At 42.9% G+C, this 18,581-nt stretch overlaps 1 protein-coding gene and 1 long non-coding RNA gene across 6 annotated transcripts in view; one reads left to right on the forward strand and one right to left on the reverse strand.

Moving 5' to 3' along the window:
• Window positions 1–18,581, forward strand: part of DGKG (diacylglycerol kinase gamma) — a 177,953-nt gene that overhangs the window by 33,539 nt on the left and 125,833 nt on the right. Inside the window, exon 2 of one of the 5 annotated variants that reach the window (XM_077349161.1) lies at window positions 6,067–6,220. The exons of 3 other annotated variants lie outside the window; for them this stretch is intronic. The gene's annotated coding sequence lies outside the window, so the exon portion shown is untranslated. Of the gene's footprint in view, window positions 1–6,066; window positions 6,221–14,406; window positions 14,872–18,581 lie in introns of those variants that run through there. One more of the 5 variants, XM_077349163.1, reaches the window with a different exon arrangement.
• LOC143843319 (uncharacterized) lies at window positions 3,311–18,007 on the reverse strand. Its single transcript, XR_013233532.1, has 5 exons — window positions 17,962–18,007; window positions 13,589–13,844; window positions 11,939–12,008; window positions 9,489–9,563; window positions 3,311–3,646 (listed from the first exon to the last, which is right to left on the reverse strand). It is a non-coding gene; the product is annotated as an uncharacterized LOC143843319 (long non-coding RNA).

Raw genomic sequence — 18,581 nt, forward strand, 5'->3', positions numbered from 1 at the left:
AATAATTTTGGCTACTCCTAGGTCCAAATTTTTTTTTGCACTTTGATGCTGCATTTTACATTGCTTCACTGAAATACATAAAATACTATTGCTCCAAATAAGAAAACTTCCAAATAAAGTGTCCAAGCTCACACAGTCTTTCCTTAGGTAATTAAATTTCATTTATGTAGAACATTTTCGGCTGGTACAATAAATGCAGGTTGCAAGAATCAGAGAACTACAAATGTGGTTTTCCTAAATCTACCAAAGCAAACACCTTTACAGGCAGGCTGAAATTGGCCAATGGAGTGTGAAGTGCTTCCCGTACCAGTGATTTTGATGCTATCTTGCATGCCATACTCCAGCATGTGCTCCTATCTAGTGCTCTACTGGTGTTTCTGGGCTTTGGGGTTACCATTAACTTTGAAAAGTGTTGTCACATATTTCCTAGTCAGCATGGCTACTCAGAGGAACAGAGTCAAGGCATGCTCAGAGGATTTCTCTTCATGATAATTACATCATATGTTGCAAGATATATGTTGTCAGCCTTCCATCCTTCCGAGGTCGGTAAAATGAGTACCCAGCTTGCTGGGGGGTAAACGGTAATGACTGGGGAAGGCACTGGCAAACCACCCCGTATTGAGTCTGCCATGAAAACGCTGGAGGGCGTCACCCCAAGGGTCAGACATGACTCGGTGCTTGCACAGGGGAAACCTTTACCTTTACCTTTACCTTATGTTGCAAGACTGACCCCTGACCCCAGATGCAACTTCTGAAGCTGACCGATGCTTTCCCTTAGTTAAGCCCTATTTAGAGCTGACCTTCTAGAACAGGGGGGAGGATTTGTCCATATGTGCCCAGAAGCACCAGAGGAGTCTATTTCGACTAGCTTCCTCGTTATTACCTAAGTTCTGATCTCACTTTTGTCTAACAATACTAGAATCCCAAAATATCAAGTAGCTAGGGAGAGCACAATCAAAGCCAACAAAAAGAACTCCACTCTGGCATAATGCCCTCACATTCAAAGGCGTTGCAGCAGGGAGGAAGCAAGAAGAAAGGCTTGCGTGCCAGTTGCTACCTGCCAATCACTGCCAGTTAGTTATTTTTTGCCCATAAGTAGCTTTTAGGCACTGAGTTTAAGCCCAGCTGTACAGTAGGTGTAGCTGAAGTGGCCATTAAATCCACAGCAGGTGTCCTACTCAGGCAATTATTTCGGGAACATTAGAGCTTTCAGATTCTTGCCACCCTGCCTAAAAATCGTGACCAAAAATGTCACTGAATATCTCGGGGGCACCAGAAAACCATGAATAATAAAGAGGCTGGATTTATGAATATCTTTCTTCAGACAAACATGATTGAGTTTTGTTTTTGTTCTTTTGGGCAGGACTACAAAATGAATTGTTGGTGGTGTCATAGATATATGCCCTTGCTCTCCCTTCCTCCTGACATCTCCTCCAGAAAAGGAATTCTGCATGCTAGGATGGACAATGTTGAAAGGAGGTGGAGTGGCAAGTCCCTATCTCCCCCCCCCCATGCATATGCTAAGGCCCTTATTCTTAGGCATTATTCTTTTGCATGTTATATAACTTTGCACATGTACAAAACTAACTTAACCTGCCACTTGTTATAGACATGCTTCTGCTATGCAGATTATATACCTGCATTTTTTACTAAAAGTTTTAATGGAGACCATTCATGGTCTAAGTTTTTTGACACAGTTTATATGTCAATTAATTTAAATGATCAGATGTTAAATTATGAATAGTTAAACAGGAAGGAATGTTGTGGAATGTGTTGGTATTAAAGATGCCAGCCTCCAAGGGGGACTACAGATATCAGTTCCCCTGGGGACAATAGATGCCTTGGAGGGTGGACTCTGTGGTATTGTAGCTCAATGAGGCCCCTGTCCTCCCCAGGCTCCACCTCAAATGTCCAGGAGTTTCCCATCCTGGAGCTGGCAACCCTACCAGTGGTCAGTGGGACCTGGCAATGCTGCTTGGCGTACCATCTACTGAGAAAACGTGGGGGGGGGGAGTATTGGTGCTTGTAGGGAAAGAATCTTTAATACTTTCAGAAGGGAAAATAACATTCTATTAAGAATCAGAAGTGATATCCCCCTGGAGACACTTGAGGCAAGCTGTTTTGAGTTTTCACATATAAGCACCAATTGTAGGGTTTTTTTTTTCTATTTCCTTTGTTGGATTTTCTTCTGTCTGTACCAGCTACTGATCAGTCTCTAGGCACTAGCAGAGCATAGGCCACTGATTACAGCAGGGGTAGTCAAACTGCGACCCTCCAGATGTCCATGGACTACAATTCCCATGAGCCCTTGCCAGCATTTGCTGGCAGGAGCTCATGGAAATTGTAGTTCATGGACATCTGGAGGGCCGCAGTTTGACTACCCCTGGATTACAGTATCCTTTCATCTAGCACTGTGTTTTCATAAAAACATATAGATGTATATTGCCTTGTTCAACTATGGTTGATGCAAAATCATGACACTGTGCACTAGCTAACTCTTTGGCTATCAGATTCCTTACAGTGCAGATGGGAACATTCCAGTAACCAAGTAAAAAAGTTCAAATGAATGACATATTTCTGAAGATGTATTCAGCTCAGCATGAGCTGCAGACGAAATGTAGATTGTTGTCAGAGAACCAGGCGTTTGGTCTCCCTGCAGTTTCAGATCCTGAGGTGATCGGTTATCATATCTATAGGACAGGAAATGAGTGAAATAGAAAGACATACAGGCAACCATTTTATAACATGTTCTACATAGTAAGTAGCTGAAATATGGAAAACTTTCCCTATCATTTTGAAGGTTGATAAAAATCAAGCTATTCAAAATGAGAAAGCCCACCATATCTCCCACGGAGAACATTGTGTTCAACTACGGCTAACTGACTGATTGTCCCTGGCCCCAAAGAAGTGCAACTGGCCTTGACCAGGGCCAGGGCCTTCTTGGTCCTGGCTCCCACCTGGTAAAATTAACTCCTGGAGAATATCAGGGCCCTGACAGAGCTACAGTTCCATAGGGCCTCTTCCACCAGCCATATGGCTGAGGCCATTATGGGCCTTCCCTACCAGCTGGGGCTCTCCTCCTACATCCTTGATTCAGCATAGGATATTTATTGTTAGCTTTAGTAGTTTTTATTGTATTTTTATTGTATTTATGTGTTTAATTGATTTTAGCCATAATGCTGTACACTGCTCCGAGCTGGCAGGTTCAAGAAGGGCGGCCTATAAATCTAAATAATAAATAAATACAAATAAATCTGTGAGAGCTGGATCTCAATAAATCCTTCCTCATTCAAGGTGACTCATAGCCACCACCGATGACTTCTTTATTATTCAGCTGGCCAAAAGCTCTTGAGGTGCACAAAAGAATTATGTTGACAATATTTGTAACATTTATTGTATTTAACCAAAAGAATAGGGTTGCCAGGTCCCCTATGACCACCAGTGGAGGGTGGGTGGCAGGGCTGTCAGATCCAGGTGGGGAAACTAAGAGATTTGGGGATGGGGCCTTGGGTGGATAAGGACTTCAGCCGAGTAAAATACCATAAAGTCCACCCTCCAAAGCATCCATTTGCTCCAGGAGAACCAGTCTCTGGAGATGAGTTGTACTTCCTGGGTATCTACAGGTCCCACCTGAAGATCAGCATCCCTACAAGAGAGAAAGAAAAAAACAGCTTAGTAAAGACAGGAGAAGTTGGCATCAACTGGAACTCAGTTAAAAGACAGAGATGGAGGAAAGGGAAACCTGGGACAGAAAGAATGGGGAGGTTTGTTAATGTTCCTGTTGGGTGGATGGTAGGTTTCTAAATACTTTAAATAAATTTGAAACAAATTAGCCCTCCCTATGCCATTCTTTATGGCCCCTCCTTATAGTTTGTAGAAATCTGTTTCTTGCTCACTTCTTTAGCTGTGGGGCAATTAACCCCTCCCCTCCCCCACCCTGTTACTATAAGCATCTTGTAGCATCAGGTAAGGTGAAAAGACAATGTGGGGTATGAAAGAACAGACTAGGAACCCCTCCAGTTCCTTCTGGTTGGCTAGCCAAGAGATCAAAAAAACCCAGTGGCCACCCCAGATTTCCACTGTATGATGCTGCTCCTTTCCTTGCTCTCAAGGGACCTCCAAATCAAATTGTTACCCACTCATTGCCACTAGTGACTCGGAATATCCTTGCCAAATGGAGCTACACATTTCACATTCTGTACCTGTGTCACTGTTTAAAGACTTTGTCCAATTACTGTGCCAGCCCTCTTCACTCCACAAGCTAGTGTGGGGATACCGTACTGCAACCTTACAAACTAGAGATATCATACTTCAGGGATGGCAAGTTGCCTTGCATCCCCTTCCCATTACCATGCTTCCAATAGCAAGACCAATTCAGATGCGTTGTGGCTGCTGAGTGCTCAAAGGATTCAAAATATAAGAACATTTAATAAATGAGTAAAAGAATGCACACATTCTGTTCAAACTTTCAGTATGAGCAAGAAAAAAAGAAAAGGTCAAAACAAGCAGTCATATTTCCCTACATTAGGTACTTGTACTCAGTACTGCTTAAAATAGGATAGGCTAGCATTACTTAAAGATGCAGTAGTTTAAACACCAACATTAACTCAGTTCTCCAGGTTGCATCTTGTCTCCATTGTCACCGACAATGTACCTTAAGTAAAAGCTTCGTCCATTATTGTTTGTACCCATCCAAACAGCTACCCAAACGAAAGAGTAAATGCAAGACAGTTTCTTCTTCATGTTCTGAGAATTTATAGTCTACCAGGGAGACTTTTGGATATTTATGTCCCAAAAGGAAGAGATTGCTTCTTATCAATTTGGTTCATAGCACCATCTGTCCCTTTTGAATGTGACCTAGTAGAAGGGTATCGGATAGTAGGTCATTGTTCTGCCTCATCCAGACTTATTAGTGTAACCAGGAACTTGAGTGCTTTGTGCTGAGAGCTTGATAGCTCTTTTCTTCAGCCTCTATTTCCTGCTAGCTACTAGTTTCCAACTGAGTCCCTGAGCATACACAGAGGACATTCTGAATTATTGAATTAATCTGATAAATTCTTGGTTGAATATGGGGAAATCAGTTCTTCCCTCCAAAAGCTCATGTGTTGACAGAATGTTGGACATGGACTACATACATCTCGCCTCGGGTCTCCAATTCAATTTATTGACTAAATTATGTAATGATTTTGAGAATAACATAAGGTAGTTTCAAGTCAGTCACAACAGAGAAAGGGCAGAATGCAAATGTAAGAAATAATAACCTCTGCATAATAGAACTTTAAAAAGATGTCAAGAACTAGGTGCTGGAAGTGGGCCCCTTCAACAACATTGTTCATATATTCATGACAAAACAGTGATAGTTTATGAACATCATACATCATTTCATTGTTGATTGCTAAGTCTAGAAAGCCACATACAATTGGTGAACTCATCCTACCAGCCTGTGAGGTGCTGAGTATTGTTTTGCAGAAGTCACCACACAATATAATTAACAGGTCAATGGCTGAAAATGTGGAATATATATTGTGTAGCATACTAAAATTTGCACTATAGCTGGATGAGTCACCTATACCAGGCAATGAATCTTTGCTTCTTGCTTATGTGAGCTTTATAAACGATAAAAGTTTGACTTTTCTGCATGCGATAAATACAGTGAAATGCTTATCTTGTGGAGACGCTATATTCCAGCTGCTCTGCATGACGTTGCCAACTTCCCACGTCTGGCCAGCAAACTGCTTGCTACATTCGCCATTTTAAAGTGCTAGTTGGGGAATCGCATAAAGTGTATTCACCAAACTAAAATCGCTTTCCCCCAGTGGACAACCAGCAGGCCACCAGCAAAAGAAAGGTATGGAGGCAAAGAAGGGCTACATCGCCTCCAATGTCCCACCCTTGCACCCTCCTCCCTCTCCCTTCTCCCAGGGGATGGGCAGTGATTTATAAAAATGGAGAACAGCCTGGAGAAATGAATAGGCGGACACATGCCTCGGCTGAGATTGTCTTTGCCTCTATGAAGATTCGCATAGACGTTTAAATCAATAAGTCTATTTAAATTTTAAAAAACAGCAATCACCAGAAGTTCATCTGTCAATCAGCCATGCCGGGAGGGGATTGGCTGGCCAAAGTGATTGACACTGGAAGGGAAGCCAAAGGGCAACAAGACTAAAGCAGGAAAAGCAGCTGGAAACATGCCAGACAGCTTGAGAAGTGTGGAGTGCTGGTGAGTCACGATTATTTTTTGTGCTTTGCAATACAGGAGGCTTCACGCTATAATGCCCAATGTGCGGAAAAGCCCTTGTTATTTACAGGGCAGCTAAAAACAGATGCCAATGGGGAGGCAATATTTTGTGCTGTTGTACAGTTCTTCAGAGACAAAGAAATTCTGTCTACTAATTTACATGCTTGTGCAACTGATGGAATACTATCAATGACTGGTCATTTCCATGGCTGTGTTGCTTACTTGAAAAAAGCAGTGCCAAATGTCTTTACCATTCATCGAAATCTAGTTGTAAAAAACTTCAGTGATCTCCTGCAGAAGTCATTACACACCCTAATTACTGCAGTGAATAAAATTAAAATCTCAATGGCCGAGTAAATCAGGAACTCTGTGTTGATAATGATCAAGATTTTAAACATTTGTGGCCTCATACTGAAGTTTGTTGGCTATGAAAAAGCAAAATGTGTGAGATGTTTTCATGACTTTTTTGACAATGTAGAGTTGTTTGAAGACATGCTCAATGATGAACTCAAAGAGAGGAGGCATGACATTGCTTATTTATCAGTTAGATTGGATAGCAGTAGCACCTTAGAGTCCAAGAAGAGTTTTTCAGGTATTCAGGTATGAGTGTTTGGGAGTCAAAGCTCCCTTCATCAGATATCTACCAAACCCGCATCTAGCTGTTCTACTGCAGACAAGAGTTACCCTCTGAAATTTATCTATCAGAACTATTTCCAAAGTTCAATGAAATGAATTTGCCATTGCAAATGAAATGAGGTCAGTCTTAGGGCCAAATCTGTCATCTCTATGTTTATTTCAAAATTAATTTATTCAAATTCGGTATATGCTGTCATGAACTGTACCAATTTCTCAGCTTGTGTCACTTTGAAGAAACAGGTGGGCTACAAGATGATTTGCATGTTTTTGTGACCATTTGGATATGCTGCATAAAGATATGCCTGAGCAATATAAGAATCAGTGGAATCAATATGAGAATAAGTAGAAATTACAGATTGGGTGCAAAACTGCTATTGTGAATATTGCTTTTATAGAGTAGGGTAATGAGTTTATAGAACCAACAGGGTGATGGCCTGAAAAAAAATTGGGAACTACTGGAGACAAAGCAAAAAGAAGCTGAAAGACCCATTATGCACGGGGGTTTTAGCGCACATTCGGGGTGGAATGGCGGCGACTAAAATCACCGATAACGCACGGAGCCGGCTGCAACCGGCCGCAGCTTCGGTGCATGCCGCCGAAAAAGCCGCGTCAGTGAAACGCGGAAGAAAGCGCAGCTTCCGGGTGACCGGGGCGCAACCAGAAGCGGCGCCCGGATCGCCGCGTGCATAATCGGTTACTCTGGGTTTTGCCGCCGTCGCGCCCCGCCCTGTACATAACCGGTATGCGTCGTGTCTTCCCCCTCCGCGTTTTCCATGTGACCCGAAATCGCCGTTTCGGTGGCTGTGCATAATGGGCCAAAGAGATTATCAGGTCAAATTGAGTTTTACTTTCCCTTCACCTTATACTCATATTTGACTAATAATTTTATTGGTCTATAAGTCCCTAGTTCCAAGATATGATGTTGCTACCAGTGATTATTGTCTCTCCAACTACCCCAGTCAGCCATTAGACACAGGGAGTCCTACATTGAGCGTCACCATGGTGTAATGGTTAAGAGTGCAGATTCTAATCTGAAAAATGGGGTTTGATTTCCCACTCCTCCACATGAAGCCTTCTGGGTGATCTTGGGCCAGTCATAGTTCTCTCAGAACTCTCTCAGCCCTACCTGCCTTACAAGGTGACTGTTCTGGGAAGAGGAAGGGAACATGATTGCAAGGTGCTTTGAGACTCCTTAAGACAGAGAAAGGTAGGGGATACTCTTCTCCATTTGTAAGACAAACACAGTTCTGGGTGTAGCCTGCACACCCAGCTCGAATAAATCCCTCCTGTCTACACTGAATTCGATTTCCATTTTGATTTTAGGTGCTTTAAATTTTCCCTCTGAAACATGCATGATTGATCCAGAATGACCCTACCTTTGCCCCACAATATCCAGAAGTAGATATAAGCCTCAGTATTTGAAAAGTAGCCATCAGTAAGTGTGCAGATTTCTGCTTTTTGCATATTAAATTCCTTCTCAGTGCCTCATAGCAAAGCAGTCTTGCCTTATTGGCCAGGGCATCAGTTCAAAGACTTCCTGGTTCCCAGTTGCAAGGCTTTCCTCCCACGATTTATATTTACCCTGCTTTTGGAATTTGTTTAAAGTGACTGCACTCAAGAATCCCATACTTCTCTCAGCAGAGATTTGCCGCGCTCAGTGATGCTGCTGTTGGCTCAGCTCTGCTCTCCCCCCCCCCACACCGCTCGTTAAGGAAAGGAAAGAAAGAGACAAGCAGCCTCCTGCTGCACTTGGCTTCTCTGTTGTTGTTGTTGGTGATAGTTGCAAAGTCGCATCCGACCCATTGCAACCCCATGGACAATGATCCTCCAGGCCTTCCTGTCCTCTACCATTCCCTGGAGTCCATTTAAGTTCGCACCGACTGCTTCAGTGACTCCATCCAGCCATCTCATTCTCTGTCATCCCCTTCTTATTTTGCTCCCAGCATTAGGCTCTTCTCCAGGAAGTCCTTCCTTCTCATAAGGTGGCCAAAGTACTTGAGTTTCATCTTCAGGATCTGGCCTTCTAAAGAGCAGCCAGGGCTGATCTCTAGGACTGATTGGTTTGTTCGCCTTGCAGTCCAAGGGACTCGCAAGAGTCTTCTCCAGCACCAGAGTTCAAAAGCCTCAATTCTTTGACTCTCAGCCTTCCTTATGGTCCAACTTTCACAGCCATAATTGTAACTGGGAAGACCATAGCCTTGACTAGACGCACTTTCGTTGGCAGGGTGATGTCTCTGCTTCTTAGAATGCTGTCTAGATTTTCCATAGCTTTCCTTCCCAGGAGCAAGCGTCTTTTAATTTCTTTGCTGCAGTCCCCATCTGCAGTGATCTACAGGTAGTCAAAAGAAATAAGGCACGCACACACCCCTCCACCTTTTGACCTTCCCCAATCAAGTGCAAAATGCTTTCTGTTTCAATTTGGGGGAAAGCAAGGAGGAAGACCCAGGTACAAATCAATCTGAATTCAGCAGGATTGACAATGGAAAAAACAAAGTAAGTGCAGAATCAGTAAATGTACTGCATAGGTAGGTGGAAGACAATCCCCTAAGCCCATAGCCAATTAGGGTCCTCAGTTATTCTAATGTCTTCACTGTTAGTGATAAACTGGACATACCTACTACAGGAGACAAGGTCCTATTGCCACATCTGTAAATTCTCAGTAGGGAATATTTTCTCCCAGTTTTCCTGCCTGTTGGCCAACAAAAGAATGGCTCAGTACATAACAGCACTTAAATGTCAAAGAGAACTATTAATTATTCCCAGGAAGGAACCTGCTAATAGTAATTGGAAATTTCCACAGTTCTTGCAACATAGCTTTTTAGGAAAGGGGAGGGAAACACAAAAGGGGTGATTTCTGAATCCAGATTTGATTTTTTTAATCGCTAATAGAAAAGACATTCTTAATGACATCATGACTATCACTGTCATTATTGTGTGATTGCATTGGCATGAACAGAACGCTTACAACATGCAAAGCTATCATGTGTCCAGATTTTGCAGGATGTACCTGCCCCAATTATACCTGCAAGAGCAAGGAAAACAGGATTGTTTGTCTTTCCCTGTCTATTAAATTTTATTCTTCCCAACTTCAAGGACCTCAGGTGGTCCTCAGAAATTAGCATATCAGCAGGCTGAAAGTATCCCTAGAATTTCAAACTTTGGGAACAAGGCGATTCTTCCCAATGGCCTTCTAGGACCATGCATTTTTATGTGGCCTCCAGAAATGGCTGAATGTCACAATTAAAGAATTTGGTTAAACCAGCTGTTGTTAGAGATGAGCATTTCTGCAGATTCTGAAAGCACTCCTTTACACTTTGATCGGGCAATCGGCGGGGGGGGGGAGGGAACCTACAATATATGTTTTGGATTCAGAACTAATACCTAGAACTTGCACTGGATGAAATAATTATGCTATTAAACTAGAAATGTTTTTCCGTGTGCACAGGTTTTCTCAAATTTTTAATTCTGACTTATTAGGTTATGGCGAAAAATTATTTGTCTCAATGTTTCTGGTATTCTTGTGTATGCTCACATCATTTTCGTTTCCCCTGGTTTCTAATTCAGCCTTTCTCAACTTTTTTACCATTGAGAAATCCCTGAAACATTCTTCAGGCTTTGAGAAGCCCCAGAAGTGGCACAATCATGCAGAATATGGTGGAGAGTCATAGCTATGCATACACCCACCAGGGGCCCCTCCCACTCCCACTTCCTCCAGGCCCATCATTGGCCATTTGGGGAGGGGGGAAGGTCAACATGACCATATATGGTCGTATCACCAGATAAATGTTTAACAAATTTTAAAAATATATTAAAAATTAATTAACTGCCACCCATTCAAGGATCCCTTCCAGGGCCCTCAGGAAACCCCGGGGTTTCACAAAACCCTGGTTGAGAAAGTCTGTTCTAAGTAAAGTGCAAGGTGAGCCAGGAGAAGGGGGATGGAAATTTGTGAAAAAACGTCAATTGAATACACATAAAAGGCAAGGTCTGTGTGTGCATAATAGACAGGGGGAGAGTCTTCTCCCTCAGCTTTCTCTTCAGTTTAAACTCGGTCTTTTCCCAGCTTTTTGAAGTCAGCCAACTGGATATATATTCTTCTAAAATGAATATAGTGCCGTATGATTAGATATAAATAATACAGCATGCCTGAAATAGTGTCGCCTCCCAACATTAAAGCATGCACGTCATGGAAAGAAAGGGGGAAGCTTTTTTATCTATTTTGGCATATTTGTTTGCTGTGGTTTGTTTTCTTCCTTTGGAAAAGTCAACCTTTAGCTTGGAGGAAATTGGTTAGAAGCCTTTCTTATTTTTTAAAGGAACTTGTCAGAAAGAAGAACAAAGGAGGAAGATTTTGATGGAAGGGTTACCATAATAGGTTGTGTGATTAAGAACTAGAACTCAGCCCCAGTTGTGGGGCAAGGTATCAGACAGTCAGTAATATTGCACCCAAGAAAGGCCAGTCCTAGATTTAGAAAAGAGGCATTATTGTACCAGCACTTCAGTTGTTCCTATGTTCCACATATTATCAGGTATCATATAATGTATTCAGTATTATACACAGAAATAATAATGTATTTTCAAAGACACATAAAGCTCTTGAGAGCCAGTTTCATTTTTTTTTGTTTGTTTATAGTTTGATTTGTACCCTGCTGCTCTGAGAAGTCTTGTGGCAGCTAACAATAAAAGAATACCCAATAAAATCCCTATAGAGATAAAAATCAAAACAACCCAGAGTCGACAGACTAAGACTAAGGGGGTGTTATAGGGAGTGGCATAGATCTTTATAGCTTAGTATAGTGGTTATGAGCCTCTAATCTGGAGAATCGGGTTTGATTCCCCATTCTGCCACATGCAACCAGCTGAGTGACCTTGTGCTAGTCACAGTTCTTTCAGAGTTCTCTCAGTTTCATCTATCTCACAGGATGTCTGTTCGGGGGAGAGAAGGGGAAGGCGATTGTAAGCTGCGTTGAGATTCCTTCGGGTAATAGCGGGATAAAAAACCCTAGCTCTTCTATGACAAATGTACATTTTATGCGATTATCAGAGGCATATACTGGACAGTACCTGTGCCATCACTGATGCCTTGCAATTTAATTAATTACTTCCTGTGCTCTCAAGGCTCACCATAGCATTCCTGAAATACAATAATGAAGAATAAAACTGAAGAATGAGTAGTAAATTTGGCTTGAAAATGAAAAGCATTACATAATCCTTAACCAACAAAACAAGTATTAACAATTGATTTATGAAGATTCTCTAGACAGCCACTGTGGTGTAATGGAGTGTTGGACTCAAATATTTATGCTGCCCCAAAGCTTGCTGGGAGAACTTGAGCCAGTAATTTTTCCTTAGGCTACCGCACAAGGGTTAGGGTTGCCAAAAGGCCTAGAGAAAAATGTCTGGTGCCTTTAATATAGGATTAATTTGTCAAAAATGGTCAGCTGAAGCTTTTCATGGCCTTGAACCTCCAGGAAAGGGACAGGATATTGTTAATATAGACCAGGAGTGGCTAAACTGTGGCTCTCCAGATGTCCATGGACTACAATTCCCATGCACCTGATATAGACAGTTGCCAGCCCTAGTTATCGTGAGCATAAAGTAGGGAAATAAGAAAGATGTATATAAGAATAATTATTTCCTATATTTTACCCTGGCCTTCTTCCAAAGAGTTTAGAAAAAATTACATGTTCTACACACACAGACACGGCCTCCAGGGATTTATCCAGGCTGGACAAGTGGGTGAAAACATAGCAAATGAAGTTCAATTTGGGCAAGTGCAAAGTAATGTGCACTGAAGCCAAAATTCCTAACTATAAATGTACGTAAATGGGGTCTGAACTGGCAGTAACCAATCAAGAGAGAGACTTTGGAGTAATGGCATAAAACTAACTGAAGATGTCAATTCAGTGTGTGACTTCAGTAAAAAGGCAGAAAATAGGCAAATGCTCTGCCGGGGATATTTAGGAAGGGGATTGAAAACAAATCAGCCAGTATCATAATGGCCCTGTATAAATCTATGGTGTGACCTCATTTGTAATACTTAGTTCTGTCGCCACACACACAAAAATATTCTAGCATTGGAAGAGGTGCAAGAAAGAGCAAGTAAAATGGTTAAGGGGGTCAAACACCTTCTCTATGAAGAAAGGCAAAAGAGGTTAGGGCTCTTTAGCTTGCAGAAATGATGACTGAGGGGTGATATAATAGAGGTATACAAAATTATGTATGCGAAAGAGAAGGTAGGGGGTGAAATATTTTTCTCCCTTTCTCACAGTACAAGAACCTGTGGGCACTCAATGGAATTAATGAGCCGTGGGTTTAGAATAGATAAAAGGAAGTACTTCTTCACCCAAAGAATAATTTGTTCCTGTTCCACCAAGTTTTATGTAAACCGTCCTAAGCTCCAGGGGAGCATGATATCTAAATGTAAACGAAATAAAATAAAACTAAATAATTAAGATATAGAATTCACTGACACAGGAAGTGGTGGCAGCTACAAGCATAGACTGCTTCAAAAGGGAATTGGATAAACATGTGGGGCAGAGATCATAGAGTTGGAAGCGACCTCCAGGGTCATCTAGTCCAACCCCCTGCACCATGCAGTAACTCACAACTACCTGCCTACCCACGGCGACCCCAATTTCATCCCCAAGTGATCCCCCCACCAAAAATCTCCAGAATCCAGCCTGGCCTGGAGGCAATTCACTGACCACCTACCATCAGTGGCTAGTAGCAACAAGATATAGATGGAACACATGATCTGGAACAGTGATGCCCTGCATTCTTGGTCCTTGGGGGGTGACAGTGGGAGGGCTTCTGCAGTTCCTGCTCTGCTGGTGGACCTCCTGATGGCACCTGGGTTTTGGCCACTGTGTGACACAGAGTCTTCGACTAGATGGGGCATTGGCCTGATCCAACTTGGCTTCTCTTATGTACTTCAATGCCGAAACAGAATTCCTGAAATCAAATCATTCTGGACACACACCAATGTACAATGAATATACACTGCTTTTGAAACTCTTGTGGCCCACTCATGGGTCCCCTTAAAAATGTAGTTTTATAATGACTTCTGGACTCCAGGAAATATATTCGAGGTTTGGAGGTTACAGGGGATTCTGTTTTGAAGTCAGATTTCAGGGGATTCTGTTTTGAAGTCCCTCAGAGCAGACAGCTCAAGCCTACTTGCAGGAGCCTCACTGTGTGCTAAGTCCCGGCTTGAATGTCTGGCCTCGAAATTTTAGCTAGTGACTCCAGCCACTTAAGGTTTGCAAGTTCCCATGTAAGTGGATAATAAAGAAAAGTGAATTAACTGGAAGCAGGGATGCAATTACATTTGTGTTAGGGATTTAAGGAGGAAGTACTCAGAGGAGGTAAAAATGTTACACAAGACTGATTTGGGGGCGACTTAGAACTCTTGCCAGGCTTAAATATGCTATTCACTCCAGCTCTGCTTCATTGAGCAGTACACTGTGGCATCCAATGAAGAAGCAAACATGCACGGAGACTAAGCCAAGGGATGGCTCATCCTCAACAGCTGGGGGCTTCTTTGTGATCCATGCTGAGAGGACAGACCCCCTGGGTTGCCTGCGGTGTGAACTTGTTTTGTTTTTTACGTAAAGAAAATTCTGCAGCTAAAGAGGACTGAGAGCCACCTTAACTGTAGTTGCCGGAGCTGTCAGGCTGAGTGGGGAAGCTCTCAGACCAACAGAGACAGCAGCTGCCAGCAAAGGCAAGCTCGATCCACAAAGCACAGCCAGCCTCCAGAAGGAGAGGAGACTCCTTCCAAGCACTCCTTGCCCCCTTCAGCAGCCTGTATTGCTTGCCTCCCAAGGAGCCAGCCAGCAACTCCTCCTGGATTATAAGGGCCAAGGCTACAGATGGCAAGCTGGGGTATTCAAAGCCACCTGCTCTGTTTATTTTGCTGTCTTCACAAGTAAAAAAACAGAATTAAAGGAAAAGAGAGAGTGGGGGGAAAAAACAAGCCTCCAGCAACTTGAACGGTAAGACTGAAAAAATCACAAAACCCGGATAAACTGCAGTCCTTGTAGCTGCACATGTGCTTGTGTGTCTGTGCTTGTCAGGCTTGAAAACTGCTGCTGCATGTTTGTTTCACAGGAGCTTATGTTGCAGACAAACAGAGAAGCTCCGGTTAGTAGCTTAATGTGCCGAGTTTGTCTGCGGTAGAACCCAGAGAGGATGTCGCTGGCAGACTGCAGTGGGATGGTTGGGAGCTTCTTCTTCCATTCAAAGCCTGTGGGGTCTAATCTTGGAGAAGAAGACATCAGGCGTTTGGTGCCAATAACAAGCAGTCTCTCTCTCTCTCTCTCTCTCTCTCTCTCTCTCTCTCTCTCTCTCTCTCTTTCTCTTTCCTTAGCATCTGAGCCTTGCCTGGAAGGAAACCAGTTAACTGGGCTGGACAGAGCTTGTGAGAGAATGGAGGGCAGGTATAAGAAACAGCAAGTCCCCTGAAGGACCTTGCCTTCCAGAGATTAGAGGCTTCTTTTAGGTGAGGGAGATAGTAGTTGAGGGCCTCCTCCCATGCAGTTTTTCTCATTGTTCCTCTAAGATCTGTACAACGGCATTTGTCTTTGCTAACCTGCTGAATCCCAGCCTGCTAAAACCTGCTCACATCAGAAGCTAAAGTTTTCTACTGATGTTTTGCGGTGCAAAAGTGACAGTTTCGAGCAGGCTGAAAATCGTACTGCATTTTGTTTACCAAAGCCAAGTCTGCAAGGTAGGCTTTTCAAGCTGTACTCATGGGAGCTAGTAATCCATTAAACTGTATGTTTGTTTGCCAGGAACAATATTATGGTTCTCTACAAACCAACATCACTGTCAACGGTTGTTAAAGTATAGCTTGAAGGAGGTTCACCTGACCTTAACCAGGGCCAGGGCCTTTTTGATCCTGGCCCCAAGCTGGTGGAATGAGCTCCCGGGAAAGCTGAGGACCCTGATAGAGCTTTCTCAGTTCCACAGGGCCTGCAAGATGGAGCTCTTCTGCCAGGGTGGGTTAGATCTGGGCCCCTTGCTTGGTGGCCCCATAGGATTTTCAAGATAAATGCTAATAGAGGTGGTTTGCTGTTGTTTCCCACCACACACTGACCCTGGAGTTCCTTGTTTTGAAGTCAGAATACCAGTTCCTTGGTAGACTCCCATGCAAATACTAACCAAGGCCAACACCGCTTAACTTCTGAGATCTGGCAAGATCAAGCTATTCTGGATGGCCTTAGCAAGATAATAATGATAGTAATAATATTTATTCAAAGTAAAGCCCTTTTCAATACCTTTCACTTGAAAGCATTAAGACTTACAGCTGACTAAGTGGACTGTCCCTCATTTCAAAAACTGGGAATTTGTGGGTTGGTTTTAAAACTAAAACTAGGGGTGAGTCTGTGGCTGTAGCATAGGACTTTGCATGCAGAAGTTCCCATGTCAATCCACGACATCTCCAGTAAAGAGCATCAAATAGCAAGTGATGTGCAATACCTCCACCTGAGTCCCTGGAGAACAGGTGTCAGTCAGAGGAAGCAATACTGCCCTTGATCGGCTAATGTTCTGACTATAAGGCAGCTTCATGTGTGCTCAGGAGCTGCCTTACAGCTTACAACTGCCTTACACACACCAAGGCTCCAAAACAGTACATAACAACTACCAACTGCTCATTTGTGAAGTTCTGTGTCTGGTTTGATTCTTACAGTGGTTTCGTTCCATTACTATTTTATGAAGAAATAATGAGGTAGCATTATCATTAATAATTATTAATTTAATTTCCATAGCATTTTCCATTGCTCAAAAATGTTCATAGTTTGGCCCCCCCTGCTCTAACCACTACACTCCATCAATTAGAGCAGGGGTAGTCAAATTGCGGCCCTCCAGGGTGTAAACTGCCCGGAGCTTTTATTCCAATCCCAGGTCGATTCAGTCCCTGCCCTCTACACAGAATGCAATTTCCGTTTGGATTTGGGGCGATTTAAATTTTCCTTCTGCAGCAAGAAGGATTGATCCGGAGTGACCCTACCTTTATTGTGCGATATCTTAGAGCGCCTTTAACTCTCAATATTTTTCAAATCCGGATTGGGAAAGCAAGCTCCGTGGTAGAGAACCTCTGATAGGCCACACCTGGTCATGTGACAATCTTGCCTTAAAGGAGAAGCCCCTAATTTCTCTCAACTTCTGCCAGTCCTTGATTTTTTCTCCCTTCTCTGCCTTTTTCGATCCTCTCCCCCGCCCTCCAAGAAAAGAAAGAGGCTCCCTGCTTGGCTCCTCTCCCCCTCCCTTCAAGAAAAGAAAGAAAGAGACTTGCCCCCCCCCCTTCTGAACTACCCTAACCACGTGCAGAACACGTTCCTGTTTCAATGGAGAGTGGGGGAAAGAGGAAGACCCGAGTTCAAATTGACCTGAATTCAACAGGATTGACAATGGAATAAACAAAATAAGTGCACACTCTGCCCAGATGTCCATGGAATACAATTCCCATGAGCCCCTGCCAGCATTCACTGGCACGGGATCATGGGAATTGTAGTCCATGGACATCTGGAGGGCTGCAGTTTGACTACGCCTGAATTAGAGTATTGCAGAGATGGTCTTCTGCCTTTTCCCCATAAAAACCAAAGCAGGGATTTATGGAAAATCACAAGTTTCAAAGTTGGAAAAGGAATCTTCTTAAACCAAAGTAGCCTCAGGAACTCTGGCTCAAAATGAAGCAGAGGTTTCACATAATTAATCAGTAATGTCATAGAAATACAAAAGAAGTATGCCTTGAGGCAAATAATATACTGTATTCTTAACTAAGTCTAAGTAATTCTGTTTATGGGGGGAGTCAAAATGCAAATTACCACGAAAGTAAAGATATGTGCCTTGCTCCTGCTCCTTTCTAGATACTGGAATTTCAAATTGTAAACCAATTTCACCATTAAGTATGACCAGGCCCCACAAATGATAGTTCTGCTGTGACAAGTCTTGACTCATCTATCTATAAACCCCTTGTGAATTTGACAGTACAAAAACTTTTCTGCACTTCTAAAAAAATTGCGTTAAGCCAGCACAATTGCTTAAGTCTATTAAAAATTGCGCCCCCTGCCATTTCTCACCTCCTCACTCTCTCAAGTTCTTCTCCCACTTTCCCACACTTCCAGGCACTCCACACGGCTGATTAAAATGGCTGCGGAGAGGGTCTCGCAATACAAGCGAGTCTCCCCCTGCCTGTCAATCATGGCAGCCAGGCAAACAGCTTTCTCCTAGCTTTAAAGGGAAAGCAATCTTTTTTTTTTTTAGTAAAACTTCTCTGTTGCTATGCCTATGTATCTAATCATAGATGCATAGTGCATATTTTAATGCCACCCCATTTTGGAATTCTGAGGTAATTTCCCCCCGATTTTTTTTGGGGGGGGGGGTTGAGAGGCATGCTTTGTGAGGCAACTGGTAGGTGGAATGTTTTTTTACTCTGCCTGTCTTAAGCAACACATATTTGTTGCTCCAGGCAGCTTGCTATAAAAAAAGAAAGCCCCGTTCCAGGAAAAGGGAAAGGGCAATAATGTACAATGCATTTCTTGTACTTTCTATACTACCCCAGGGTGTGCAACGAGGTATAAATCAAGCTTTCACTTCTATTTATTAAATCTGGTCTGGGTGTTATAGTGTTGATGGAAAGTGCTGTGAAGTTGCAGCTGAATTAAGGTGACCTTGTGAGGTTTTCAAGGCAAGAGGCATT

Source organism: Paroedura picta, chromosome 8, assembly GCF_049243985.1.
Source record: "Paroedura picta isolate Pp20150507F chromosome 8, Ppicta_v3.0, whole genome shotgun sequence".
Taxonomy (NCBI): domain Eukaryota; kingdom Metazoa; phylum Chordata; class Lepidosauria; order Squamata; family Gekkonidae; genus Paroedura; species Paroedura picta.